At 38.1% G+C, this 12,538-nt stretch overlaps 1 long non-coding RNA gene across 2 annotated transcripts in view; it reads right to left on the reverse strand.

The window, feature by feature from the left end:
- The window catches only part of LOC307180111, a 72,014-nt gene that overhangs the window by 25,645 nt on the left and 33,831 nt on the right, over window positions 1–12,538 (reverse strand). Inside the window, exon 1 of one of the 2 annotated variants that reach the window (XR_013825683.1) lies at window positions 3,297–3,736. The exons of the other annotated variant lie outside the window; for it this stretch is intronic. This is a non-coding gene — a long non-coding RNA (uncharacterized lncRNA). Of the gene's footprint in view, window positions 1–3,296; window positions 3,737–12,538 lie in introns of those variants that run through there. 2 annotated transcript variants of the gene reach the window in all.

Consider the following 12,538-nt stretch of genomic DNA (forward strand, 5'->3'; position numbering starts at 1 on the left):
TCAGCAACTTGAATATGATGTACCTTTGACTGGTTTTCTTTATGTTTAATCTTCTTGGCAGCCGTTTATTAGTCTTAGTAGATTTGTGGGTTCTTATTTCTCAAAAATTTGGAAAATTTTCAGCCATTATTCCTTCAAATATACTTCTACCCCACTCCTTCTGGCAATCCAATTATGTGTCTGTTAGAATATTTGATATTGTGTCATTTTTCACTGATGTTGCCTTGCTTTATAAGCACAGGTCACTATCCCCACCTCCCCTCCCAGGAGCCTGTGGAGCCCGCCACTGCCAGGGTCCTGTGATCCAGGGACAACTTCCCCGGAAGAACGCACGGCACGCCTCAGGCTGGTGCAACGTCCTGCTGACCTCTGCCACCGCAGGCTCGCCCTGCATCGTGCCCCTCCCTCTCCCCAGCCTGAGTGAGCCAGAGCCCCCGAATCAGCGGCTCCTTTAACCCCGTCCTGTCTGAGTGAAGAACAGACGCCCTCAGGTGACCTACACGCAGAGGCGGGGCCAAATCCAAAGCTGAACCCCGGAAGCTGTGTGAACAAACAAGAGAAAGGGAAATTTCTCCCAGCAGCCTTAGAAGCAGTGGATTAAAGCTCCACAAGCAACTTGTACCCTGCATCTGTGGAATACCTGAATAGACAATGAATCACCCCAAATTGAGGAGGCAGACTTTGGGAGCAAGTTAGATTATTGTTTCCCCTTTTCTTCTTTTTGTGAGTGTGTATGTGTATGCTTCTGTGTGAGATTTTGTCTGTATAGCTTTGCTTTCAACATTTGTCCTAGGGTTCTGTCCGTGCATTCTTTTCTTTTTTTACTTTTTAAATTTTTTCTTAATACTTATTTTTTATTTTAATAACTTTATTTTATCTTATGTTATTTTATTTTACCCTCCTTCTTTCTATTTTTTCTCCCTTTTATTCTGAGCTGTGTGGAGGACAGTCTCTTGGTTCTCCAGCCAGGCATCAGGCCTGTGCCTCAGAGGTGGGAGAGCCAAGTTCAGGACACTGGTCCACAAGAGACCTCCCAGCTCCACGTAATATCAAACGGCAAAAATCTCCCAGAGATCTCAATCTCAGCACCAACACCCAGCTTCACTCAACGACCAGCAAGCTACAGTGCTGGGCACCCTATGCCAAACAACTAGCAAGACAGGAACACAACCCCACCCATTAGAAGAGAGGCTGCCTAATATCATCATAATTCCACAGACACCCCAAAACACACCACCAGTCGTGGACCTGCCCACCAGAAAGACAAGATCCAGCCTTATCCACCAGAACACAGGCACTAGTCCCCTCCACCAGGAAGCCTACACAACCCACTGAACCAACTTTAGCCACTGGGGACAGACACCAAAAACAATGGGAACTACGAACCTGCAGCCTGTGAAAAGGAGACCCCAAACACAGTCAGATAAGCAAAATGAGAAGACAGAAAAACACACAGCAGGTGAAGGAGCAAGATCAAAACCCACCAGACCTAACAAATGAAGAGGAAGTAGGCAGTCTACTTGAAAAAGAATTCAGAATAATGATAGTAAAGATGATCCAAAATCTTGGAAATAGAATAGAGAAAATGCAAGAAACATTTAACAAGGACCTAGAAGAACTAAAGATGAAACAAGCAATGATGAACAACACAATAAATGAAATTAAAAATACTCTAGAAGGGATCAATACCAGAATAACTGAGTCAGAAGAACGGATAAGTGACCTGGAAGATAAAATAGTGGAAATAACTACTGCAGAGCAGAATAAAGAAAAAAGAATGAAAAGAACTGAGGACAGTCTCAGAGACCTCTGGGAAAACATTAAATGCACCAACATTCGAATTATAGGGGTTCCAGAAGAAGAAGAGAAAAAGAAAGGAACTGAGAAAATATTTGAAGAGATTATAGTTGAAAACTTCCCTTATATGGGAAAGGAAATAGTTAATCAAGTCCAGGAAGCACAGAGAGTCCCATACAGGATAAATCCAAGGAGAAACATGCCAAGACACATATTAATCAAACTGTCAAAAATTAAATACAAAGAAAACATATTAAAAGCAACAAGGGAAAAACAACAAATAACACACAAGGGAATCCCCATAAGGTTAACAGCTGATCTTTCAGCAGAAACTCTGCAAGCCAGAAGGGACTGGCAGGACATATTTAAAGTGTTGAAGGAGAAAAACCTACAACCAAGATTACTCTACCCAGCAAGGATCTTATTCAGATTTGATGGAGAAATTAAAATCTTTACAGACAAGCAAAAGCTGAGAGAGTTCAGCACCACCAAACCAGCTTTACAACAAATGCTAAAGGAATTTCTCTAGGCAAGAAACACAAGAGAAGGAAAAGACCTACAATAACAAACCCAAAACAATTAAGAAAATGGGAGTAGGAACATACATATTGATAATTACCTTAAATGTAAATGGATTAAATGCTCCCATCAAAAGACACAGATTGGCTGAATGGATACATAAACAAGACCCATATATATGCTATCTACAAGAGACCCACTTCAGACCTAGGGACACATACAGACTGAGAGTGAGGGGATGGAAAAAGATATTCCATGCAAATGGAAACCAAAAGAAAGCTGGAGTAGCAATTCTCATATCAGACAAAATAGACTTTAAAATAAAGACTATTACAAGAGACAAAGAAGGACACTACATAATGATCAAGGGATCGATCCAAAAAGAAGATATAACAATTGTAAATATTTATGCACCCAACATAGGAGCACCACAATACATAAGGCAAATGCTAACAGCCATAAAAGGGGAAATCAACAGTAACACATTCATAGCAGGGGACTTTAACACCCCACTTTCAACAATGGACAGATCATCCAAAATGAAAATAAATAAGGAAACACAAGCTTTAAATGATACATTAAACAAGATGGACTTAATTGATATTTATAGGACATTCCATCCAAAAACAACAGAATACACATTCTTCTCAAGTGCTCATGGAACATTCTCCAGGATAGATCATATCTTGGGTCACAAATATAGCCTTGGTATATTTAAGAAAATTGAAATCGTATCGAGTATCTTTTCCGACCACAACGCTATGAGACTAGATATCAATTACAGGAAAAGATCTGTAAAAAATACAAACACATGGAGGCTAAACAATACACTACTTAATAACGAAGTGATCACTGAAGAAATCAAAGAGGAAATCAAAAACTACCTCGGAACAAATGACAATGGAGACACGACGACCCAAAATCTATGGGGTGCAGCAAAAGCAGTTCTAAGAGGGAAGTTTATAGCAATACAATCCCACCTTATGAAACAGGAAACAGGGCTTCCATGGTGGTGCCGTGGTTAGGGGTCCGCCTGCCGATGCAGGGGATGCGAGTTCGTGCCCCGGTCCGGTAAGATCCCACGTGCCGTGGAGAGGCTGGGCCCGTGAGCCATGGCCGCTGAGCCTTCACATCTGGAGCCTGTTCTCCGCAATGGGAGAGGCCACAACAGTGACAGGCCCACGTACTGCAAAAAAAAAAAAAGGAAACATCTCAAATAAAAAAACCAAACCTTGCACCTAAAGCAATTAGAGAAAGAAGAACAAAAAAACCCCAAAGTTAGCAGAAGGAAAGAAATCATAAAGATCAGATCAGAAATAAATGAAAAAGGAATGAAGGAAATGATAGCAAAGATCAATAAAAGTAAAAGCTGGTTCTTTGAGAAGAGAAACAAAATTGATAAACCATTAGCCAGACTCATCATAAAAAAAAGGGAGAAGACTCAAATCAATAGAATTAGAAATGAAAAAGGAGAAGTAACAACTGACACTGCAGAAATACAAAGGATCATGAGAGATTACTACAAGCAACTCTATGCCAATAAAATGGACAACCTGGAAGAAATAGACAAAGTCTTAGAAATGCACAATCTGCTGAGACTGAACCAGGAAGAAATAGAAAATATGAACAGACCAATCACAAGCACTGAAATTGAAACCATGATTAAAAATCTTCCAACAAACAAAAGCCCAGGACCAGATGGCTTCACAGGCAAATTCTATTAAACGTTTGGAGAAGAGCTAACACCTACCCTTCTCAAACTCTTCCAAAATATAGCAGAGGGAGGAACACTCCCAACCTCATTGTACGATGCCATCATCACCTTGATACCAAAACCAGACAAAGATGTCACAAAGAAAGAAAACTACAGGCCAATATCACTGATGAGCATAGATGCAAAAATCCTCAACAAAATACTAGCAAACAGAATCCAACAGCACATTCAAAGGATCATACACCATGATCAAGGGGGGTTTATTCCAGGAATGCAAGGATTCTTCAATATACGCAAATCAATCAATGTGATAAACCATATTAACAAATTGAAGGAGAAAAACCATATGATCATCTCAATAGATGCAGAGAAAGCTTTCGACAAAATTCAACACCCATTTATGATAAAAACCCTGCAGAAAGTAGGCATAGAGGGAACTTTCCTCAACATAATAAAGGCCATATATGACAAACCCACAGCCAACATCGTCCTCAATGGTGAAAAACTGAAAGCATTTCCACTAGGATCAGGAACAAGACAAGGTTGCCCACTCTCACCACCCTTATTCAACATAGTTTTGGAAGTTTTAGCCACAGCAATCAGAGAAGAAAAAGAAATAAAAGGAATCCAAATCGGAAAAGAAGAAGTAAAGCTGTCACTGTTTGCAGATAACATGATACTATACATAGAGAATCCTAAGGATGCTACCAGAAAACTACTAGAGCTAATCAATGAATTTGGTAAAGTAGCAGGATACAAAAATAATGTACAGAAATCTCTGGCATTCTTATACAGTAGTAATGAAAAATCTGAAAGCGAAACGAAGAAAACACTCCCATTTACCACTGCAACAAAAAGAATAAAATATCTAGGAATAAACTTACCTAAGGAGACAAAAGACCTGTATGCAGAAAATTATAAGACACTGATGAAAGAAATTAAAGATGATACAAATAGGTGGAGAGATATACCATGTTCTTCTATTGGAAGAATCAACATTTTGAAAATGACTCTAGTACCCAAAGCAATCTACAGATTCAGTGCAATCCCTATCAAACTACCACTGGCATTTTTCAGAGAACTAGAACAAAAAAATTTCACAATTTGTATGGAAACAGAAAAGACCCCGATTAGCCAAAGCAATCTTGAGAATGAAAAATGGAGCTGGAGGAATCAGGCTCCCAGTCTTCAGACTATACTACAAAGCTACAGTAATCAAGACACTATGGTCCTGGCACAAAACCGGAAAGATAGATCAATGGAACAGGATAGAAAGCCTAGAGATAAACCCACGCACGTATGGTCACCTTTTCTTTGAGAAAGGAGGCAAGAATATACAGTGGAGAAAAGACAGCCTCTTCAATAAGTGGTGCTAGGGACAGGTAATGGACATGTACATGTAAAAGTAGGAAATTAGAACACTCCCTAACACCACACACAAAAATAAACTCAAAACTGATAAAAGACCTAAATGTAAGGCCAGACACTATCAAACTCTTAGAGGAAAACATAGGCAGAACACTCTATGACATAAATCACAGCAAGATCCTTTTTGACCCACCTCCTAGAGAAATGGAAATAAAAACAAAAATAAACAAACGGGACCTAATGAAACTTAAAAGCTTTTGCACAGCATAGGAAACTATAAACAAGACGAAAAGACAACCCTCAGAATGGGAGAAAATATTTGCAAATGAAGCAACTGACAAAGGATTAATCTCCAAAATTTACAAGCAGCTCATGCAGCTCAATTTCAAAAAAACAAACAACCCAATCCAAAAATGGGCAGAAGACCTAAATAGACATTTCTCCAATGATATACAGATTGCAGCAAACACATGAAAGAATGCTCAACATCATTAATCATTAGAGAAATGCAAATCAAAACTATAATGAGACATCATCTCACACCGGTCATAATGGCCATCATCAAAAAATCTACAAACAGTAAATGCTGGAGAGGGTGTGGAGAAAAGGGAACACTCTTGCACTGTTGGTGGGAATGTAAATTGATACAGCCACTATGGAGAACAGTATGGAGGTTCCTTAAAAAACTACAAACTGATCCAATTTCAGCCACCTAGCCAAGCTGTTCCACTCACCTTTAACATCTCTACAACCAAAGGGATCAGTGCTTAATTAGTATTGTTAATGACGAGGCATCATGGAATCACTGGTACTGTACAATTTTTAAAATTCGTATTTTCCTGATGCCTCAGCATCTTCACAGTCTGTGAACACCTTGCCTGGGCAAGGTGCACCAGTGTGATAAGGCTGGTCCCCGTCTCCGGTCACCAGTCTTGCCTTCCCCTGACTGTGACATATTGGCATTCAAAGGCATTCTCCTACATCCTTTAGTTGTGTATTCCACCCTGACCCTCAATAAAGGGACTTGCTCATGGGCACTCTCTCTAGGCTCTCCACCTGCTTGGTTGAGCCTGCTCCCTTGGAGCTCCTCTCATATGGCCACCTGTTTGGCATACTGTGCCTCTCACCTTTAGGAGCTGTGTGTATAATAAATCTCTCAGTTTCATGCACCTCTCCGTGGTGTTATGCTGTGTGTCTGCCTCTGATCATCAACAATTCCTATTTTAAGTAACAAAAACAAAACTAAACTAGAAATGGACCAATTCTTAGAAAGACACAAGCTCCTGCAACTTACTCAAGAAGATACAGGATGCTGCTTCAATCTGCATCTATCTGATCTATTGATACATGCTATAACAAGGGTTTAAACAAAGTGCTTGGGGGGTGGTATTTACAAAAGCGTAGTTAATTTCAGCTGAGAGAATTGGCGTGAGTTTAATAATGTGGAGCTGAGGGGAGCTGCAGTGAATAAAATGAATTTTGTTAGGTGGGAAATGTATTTCAGGTACTGCGAGTAGCCATGAGTAAAGCCATGGAGATGGAAGCATATATTGCACGCTTGTTAAACTTTGAGGGCAGTGTGGCTGGGGCTTGAATGTGTAGAGGGCTGCAGTTGGAGATGAGATTTTTTTAAAAGTACATCAAGACTAGTGGATTAAGGAATGTAAATACTGTCTTCAGAATCTAATCTGAATGATATAGTTAACAAACCACATTTTTTTGTTCAGGGAATGAAGTGATATGATTTGTATTTGTAGACAACTCCCTCTGTATGTAGTGTAGAGGACGGATTTAAGGGGTTAAGACCTATTATTCAATTAGCATCAGTGAGGAATGATGAGTACCTGACATAAGATAATGGCAGTAAGAATAAAAATTATCTTTTTCTTTATTTTTTATAGTTTTACCTCATAAAATGATGCTTGACAAATTGCTTTCTTTGAGGATGAAACTATCTATGTCATCTACAGTGATTATACCCAATGAATTTGGGCTTCTGTACTACAAGAATCTGGAGGAAGTTTTATTCCTGTCTATTCAGAATTTAGCTTATAAGAAACAATAAGATAGAATGGAGATCCATTCATATCCTGTTATTTTCAGTTTCAGGACCTCAACTATGATGCTTTTGAACATGACTAAAAGATTAAAAATAAAAGCCCTATGAATACCTTGCAGATAGAGCCTGTATTTTATACCAACAGTTTAATACAAAGCTTGTCTAACAATAGGGGTATAGTCATTATGTTTTTCTTAATGAATGATTAAAAATTATAAACTTCTCTAATGGCTGTCGATAGTTTATAATTATAGTAACTGTATATCATGGATTTTCTGGAGCAGTTACAAGTGAGGCAGCCAAAGTTCAAAACAACTTTTGCAATTTTGCTCAGGACTCCTTCACGTCTGAACCTTTCTTCTGATTTTTATTCTTTGTCAATTACATTTCTGAGCACAGAATCAGAGCAGAAATATTCCCCCCCCATTGTGAACAGAGGACCCACAGGTGCATCTAAAACTGATCAAAATGTATAAATTAATTAATGTTACAAGTATTTGATCTCTACTAGGTGAACAAACAAGTGCCCTAAATCACCAGAATTACCCACTTAAGCCCAATAGAACTCAATGATGATAAAGTGAATTTAGAGTCAATAAATCTCAAGAAATAAAAACATGCAACTACCTAGAGATTTATTGGGTGATCATGGTTGTTTTGTTGGTTGCTTTAGTTGCTTTTTATGAACTGAAAACCCCCAAAATGATTGTTACTAGAGAAAGAAATAGGACATCATAAGTACTATATGTTCATTTTCCTTCAGCCTTACATTTGACAATTCTTTTGATTGAAATCAACTGAAGATAAGAAAATAAATGCCTCTACTTTGGTCCTGAATAATCTTGTTGTTCTTTAAAGCATAAAAATTATGTCCTTTGTAATACCATCTCCAGGCAGCTCAAAATAAAAAAAGGAAAACAGACTTTGATTGGTATATATGCTGAAGGTTTGTGTTTGGAGCTGTGTGGAAGAAAGAATTATGTAAAGAGGAGGGGAAAATGAGATCAAGAGGTATCCACCGATGACATTTAAACAATAGCAAAGTTATTTCTGAAACAACAGGATAAAGGGGTGTGTTACAGATCTGCAGAATAGAACGAAAACCGTTGTGAAAATTCTAACTCCTGCATTTCCAGAAAGAAATGCAAGAATTAATTAACTCAATGAAGAGTTCACTCTTCTGAATACTAACTGAGACTTCTCATTTTCTGCTGCTCTAGCTGATTTCACATTTTTACTCAACTGGTATATTAATAAACAACATGCTGTGTGGTCTTACTTTCATGGGCTTTTTACTGACATGTTGACATGAATTTTCATTATTCTTTTTAATATGCAACACACCTTTGATTCTTTTCCTGGAGTTCAAGCTGACAAGAAAGACTTCAACTGACTGAATGTATATTCCCAGAAAAACCTTTACCAATAGAGGTTATGAAGGTATATTTAATGTTAATGTATAATTGGAAGGGAGAGGAGGTGAAGCTGCCTTATAGATGAAAAATGAGAGGAACTCAGAAAGACAGAGACATAGAGGAAGGGAGAGGGAGGGGGGAAAGACAGAAAGAAGAAAGGGAGGGAGGGAGGGAGGGAGAGAAGAAGGGAGATTGAGAGAGAGAAAGAAAGGGAGAAAGAAAAAGAAAAAAGAAAGAAAAGAACTGTTAGAACTGTCAGGGGAAAAAGGAGAAGGCACTGACTGTAGAACTTCAGGGTTTTGTCTGCCTTTGGCAGGAGGATCTAGTAGTCAGTGAGAAGGATTTCTCCACAGGAGGCAAATTGCTTGCGGATTCTGAAAATTACACAGTACTTATAAAACAGTGAACATATCCCTGGTTACAACTACTTAAGTATTCAATTTGGTACTTCTTAGGGAAAGTTTTGCATTACGTAAATTTGTGTTTCAGAGCCTTCTCCCATTCCGGGTACAGGCTGAATAGCCTAGTGGGAGGTGACATAGCTTTTATATCAATCATTATGCAAATCTGCCTTTGGGTCTGCCTCGGGTTTAAAATATTCTCAAGTCTGGAAAAATGATCAAAGTTGGGGAAGTGATGTTTTGCCTAAATAAATGCTCTTCCTCTCAAATCAACCTACATTCTTTATTAATGACATGCATTTTTGAAAGTCAAAAGAGACAAAATGGGTGAGCAGTCATTTAAATGACAGCTTTTATGGATATTTCCTTTAATATCAGAGCTAGAAGAAATCTGAGTCCTACTAAGGTACAGAGCTTGAAACCACTTCTCTAGGAGCTCGCATAAAATTAGTGACAGAGATGAAACTAGATCCCAGGTCTTACTGCTCCCAGACCATTGCTTTATACAAGAGCTGCCTCTGTAAAACTGCAAAGGAAAGGAGACCTTTAACTGCCCTCATTCAAACAGCAGGCGTTCTCTCCCTCCTATTTACCTGTCTCCCTTCAATACAGCACCCTCACCACCTGCCCCTAGATCTGCCATGTCCTAAGCAAAAACGTACCTCTATTGTGAAACCCGACTAACTCCATTCTCCAGCCCACACTGATCACAGATTTCACCTCTAGTTCTAAGCACAACATTCAAGTTTTAATTTTTCTGTGTTTATGTCCTTAATCTTGTAGTACTTTGGAATTATTCTTGATTATTTCATGGGGGTTCTTTTGTCCCTTCAATTTAATTGCGAGCTCTTTAAGGACAGGGGCCATGTTTTCTACTTGCTTAATAACAACCCCCAATCCTTTGCCAACCACCCACGCACAACCTTCCACAGTAGAGACAACTGATATATGTTGTTGTTATAACTAGAGTTTTTAGTGAATCACAGGCATTTTCAAACACATTTTTAAAATGTGTTGTTTTCCTCTTTGTACATTTCTCTATTTTAAAAATTCTGTACAATGACTCTGCGTTACCTTTTAAACAGAAAATTGTATACCATTAAAAAAATTGAAAGGCCCACATTTTGTTTTCTTTAATGATTCCTTTCCTCACAGCTTCAGCTCCCACCTTTTTTCTGATGCCTCCCCAAAGCTATAAACTCTCCCCGGACTTTTCACCCAAGCTGTATACATGTATATCTTACTGCTCATGACCTATAGGTCTCTCTTCAAACTCTGGCTTAAATCTATCCCATTGTAGTGTTTATTCAGCCAGCCAACAAACATTTATTAGGCACTGATAAGTGCCAGGGACAGCTTTAGGTCTTGCATATACATTGAAGTAAAACAGATAAGTTTACCCAGTGAAGCTTAGTTGTTAAAAATGCACAGCAAACAGATAAACAAGTCAATAAATCTGTAATTTCTAATTGAGAAAAGTAAATTACAGATTCAGATTTAGAGTCTGAGAGCTAGAAGGGATGTGAATGAATTTCAAACCGTTCTAGTTTCTATTTCTATTTTTAAGGTCCAGCAAAGATAAGTTAGTTTCCCAACATTACACAGCTGAACCTATACTTGTGTGGAGGCCTTGGCTCTCAGATTAGTGCTATTTTGTTTTTACATCATTCTGTTACCCTTCCATTTAGATGGCAGCTCATCATTCAAATATGTCATCTCTTAACATGTAGTATTCAAGAAAAAAGATGTTCCAAGATCCTTATTAGGTTCTAGGGATACAGTGGTAAAAACATGATCAACAACACCAAAAACAACACATGCAATCACTCTCATCATGGAACTTATCCTAGAGAGTTTGAATCTTGACAGAGGTGTGTTGGTTTTATTAAACCTTTCAGAGAACCATCTTTTGATTTTGCTTATTCTCTCATTTTGTTACCATTTTTGGATTAAATTCTTTTCTTCTATCTATTTTTTATTTATTATTTCCTTTTTCCAGTTATTTGAGTTGACTCTTTTGTACTTTTTCCACCTTCTTAATTTGGCTATAATGTAATGATTATCCTTAAAATTCCAAATTGGAAAAGAAGATTTTAAGAATATACATTTTCTTTCATGTGCCATTTTAGCTTCATCTCCAATCTGAAATATAGTGTTTTCATTATTGTTCAGTTACAAATGTTTTCTTATTTCTATTGTGACTTCTTTTTTTTTTTACTTATTAGAGTATAATTGCTTTACAATTTTGTGTTAATTTCTGCTGTACAATGAAGTGAATCAGCTAAATGTATACATATATCCCCTCCCTCTTGGACCTCCCTCCCACCCCCTCATCCCACCCATCTAGGTCATCACAGAGCACTGAGCTGAGCTCCCACTGACATGTATACACTACCATGTATAAAAGAGATAGCTAGTGACTTCTCCTTTGAACCACAAATTATGTAGAATTTTTTGTCTTTCATTTTCTTAATGCATGGAGGCTACTCTTGTTTTATTGATCTCTAACTTTATCACATATTCTTCAGCAGAAGTGGGCTTTATATCCTATCTTTAGACTTGCTTTGTGGCCTGTACATGGTCAATATCTGTGTTATGTGAATGTGTAATATCTAAATAATGGGAGAAGATATATCTTCTCCAGATAAAGCTTGTTAATTGTGTTTTTCACACATTTTGTATCCTTATTTGTGTTTTGTCTGTGTAATCTTATCAATTTCTGGGGGGAATATCTGTGCTAAAATCTCCTGGTATAATTAGGGATGTGTTTATTTTCCTTTGTAATTCTATTTTCTTCTATATTTTAAGCCTAAACGGCTACAGCAGCCTGTTGCCTCTTCCTGTATCTTGCCTTTCCTCATACAACCTCTAATTCCCTAAAATGCAAACTTGAGCACATTGTTCTTCTGCACAGTACTCATTAATGGCGCATTTGTCAATCCATCAATCTTGAGTACTTCTGCATGATTTCCATGTTTGGGATCTACCCTATGTCCTCACTCCTATTTCCACCAATTCCTCATCATGAAATTTCTGCATGAATTCTTCTTCTCTTACATAAATCTCATATCTACTTCCATGTTGGTCGCAAATCTAGGAATATCCTCCCTCCTATCCTTTACTTATCTAATTCCTACCTATTCCTTAAGGACATTTCCTACACAAAGCCTTCATATTCACCAGAACTTGTACTCATCACTCTTTTCTCAGACTTTCAGAGAACGCTGGGTCTAAAAGGCATTTGATAGTTTGGGGTTTTTAACTA

The sequence above is a fragment of the Stenella coeruleoalba genome, assembly GCF_951394435.1.
Source record: "Stenella coeruleoalba genome assembly, chromosome: X".
In the NCBI taxonomy this organism is placed as follows: Eukaryota; Metazoa; Chordata; class Mammalia; order Artiodactyla; family Delphinidae; genus Stenella; species Stenella coeruleoalba.